The 2,354-nt window shown below is 41.7% G+C and overlaps 1 non-coding gene across 1 annotated transcript; it reads left to right on the top strand.

Moving 5' to 3' along the window:
- Positions 1–1,195: 1,195 nt before the first annotated feature.
- LOC141681868 (small nucleolar RNA R71) lies at positions 1,196–1,301 on the top strand. Its single transcript, XR_012559288.1, has one exon. It is a non-coding gene; the product is annotated as a small nucleolar RNA R71 (small nucleolar RNA).
- Positions 1,302–2,354: the final 1,053 nt, after the last annotated feature.

The following is a 2,354-nucleotide window of genomic DNA, read 5'->3' as shown; positions in this document are numbered from 1 at the left end:
GCAAGGAATGGTGAAGCTACCTGGATCTTTCAGTTTTGGTGGTAACTTTTGCTGCAGAACAGCGCTGCATTCCTCCGTGAGAGCAACGGTCTCAAGGTCATCCAGTTTCACCTTTCTTGAAAGAATACTCTTCATAAACTTCGCATAACTAGGCATTTGCTCCAGAGCCTCAGCGAAAGGTATATTGATGTGAAGTATCTTGAACACCTCCAGAAACTTACCGAACTGTCTATTCAGCTTTTGTTGCTGCAATCTCTTAGGAAAAGGTGGTTAAGGATAGAGCTGTTTCTCCCCTGTATTAGCCTCAGGTAGAGTGTGTTCAACAGTAGTCTTCCTTGGTTCCGTCGCTTTCTCCTTTTGCTTAGCTTCTGCATCTCTAATTTCAGCTTCTCCTTCTTTCGCCTTTTCAGCCTCAACAACTTTTCCAGACCTTAAGGTAATAGCCTTGACTTGCTCTTTAGCTTCCTTCCTGCCTGGTACTTCCGTGTCACTGGGAAGAGTGCCAGGTTGACGATTGAGCACTGCATTGGCTAATTGACCAATTTGATTTTCCAAGGTCTTGATAGAAACCGCCTGACTCTTGCATAACAGCTTAAGTTCCTCAAAATCAGCACTAGTAGGTGTAGCTGTACTTCCCTGTTGAGGATATGATTGCCTTGTAGCATACTGCTGTGGTTGCTGGAATCCAGGTGGGTTAAACTGTTTACTCACTCCTTGCTGATATGGTAGCTGAATAGCATTTTGATTATTCCCCCAGCTGAAATTTGGATGATTTCTGTTATTAGGATGATAGGTCGCTGGCACAGGCTGCTATTGTCGCTGATAATTATTCACATACTGAACAGATTCGTTGACAAGAGAACACTAATCCGTAGCATGAGAACTTGCACAAAGCTCACAAACCATAGCTATTTGATTAACTCCATATGTAGCCAGAGAATCAACCTTCATTGATAGCGCTTGAAGCTGTGCTGCAATAGCGGTGGCTGCATCAACTTCCAGAATACCTGCTACCTTACCTGACGCCATCCTATGAGTTGGGTTTTGATTCTCATTTGCAGCCATAGTCTCTATAAGATTATACACCTCAATATAGCTTTTAGCCCATAAGGCGCCTCCAGCTGCTGCATCGAGCATGGGCTGAGATTGGGCCCCCAACCCATTATAGAAACCAGTGATCACCATCCAATCAGGCATTCCATGATGTGGACATTTTCTCAACATTTCCTTGTAGCGTTCCCAAGCCTCGCACATAGATTCTGTAGGTTGCTGCACAAACTGAGAAGAGCACTCCTCATAGCAGCAGTCTTTGCCATCGGATAAAACTTCACCAGAAACTTTTGCGCAAGATCTTGCCACGTAGTGATGGACCCAGCTGGTTCGGAATGTAACCAGTCTTTAGCCTTGTCCCTCAGTGAGAATGGGAAAAGCTTCAACTTGATAGCCTCATCAGTCACGCCATTATACTTAAAAGTGCTGCAGATCTTGACAAAATTCCTTATGTGCATGTTGGGGTCTTCAGTCGCCGCTCCTCTAAAAGAAACAGAATTATGCACCATCTGAATAGTGCCCGGCTTGATTTCAAAGGTGTTAGCTTGAATAGCCGGATGAAGAATGCTTGACTGAATGTCATCAATTTTTGGCCGAGAAAAATCCATAAGAGCTGGATCAGCTTGAACAATACGATCACCCATGTTTACTGGTTCTTTCCGCTCAGTTCCTGAATCCGAATCTTCAAAATCTAACTTCTCCGGAATATCAAGAACTTCGTCTGTCTCCTTAGCTGTATCTAAAGTCCTCTTGCGAGTACGAGAACGAGTTTGCATAAACGCTTGCTAAAGTACCTGAAACACAACCGGAAACAATAAGTAACTACTACGTCCTAATCACTGAGTCCTAATGACCAATGATGGTAAGTACATAAACTAAACAAATACGCCGAGTCCCCGGCAGCGGCGCCAAAAACTTGTTAGGGTGAAAACACGCGCTAATATTCACGCAAGTATACGCGTTCGCAAATAATATAGAATACTTTCTAGTTCGTTCCTACAGAGACTCAGACTAATTTATTCTCTAATTAAACTCACTCACCAATGTATGATTACTTCTCAATGTTAAGACACTAACACTTAGAATTGTTGACTAAATATTAACTATAATTAATTACTTAATTAATCACTTAATTAACACTTCAATTTATCAATAATAAAACACTCATGAGATCACAACTTCATTACTACTTCCTTCAATAGTCATTGTTATTACCTTTAGCATGTGACAGTGATGATATTAATCGAATAACACAAAACTGATAAAAACCAACTTTCATTGTACTAATACCATTCTACCAAACA

Source organism: Apium graveolens, chromosome 8 (genome assembly GCF_009905375.1).
Source record: "Apium graveolens cultivar Ventura chromosome 8, ASM990537v1, whole genome shotgun sequence".
NCBI lineage: Eukaryota > Viridiplantae > Streptophyta > Magnoliopsida > Apiales > Apiaceae > Apium > Apium graveolens.
Note: the sequence above shows the minus strand (reverse complement) of the source record. Positions and strands in the feature narration are given on the sequence as shown.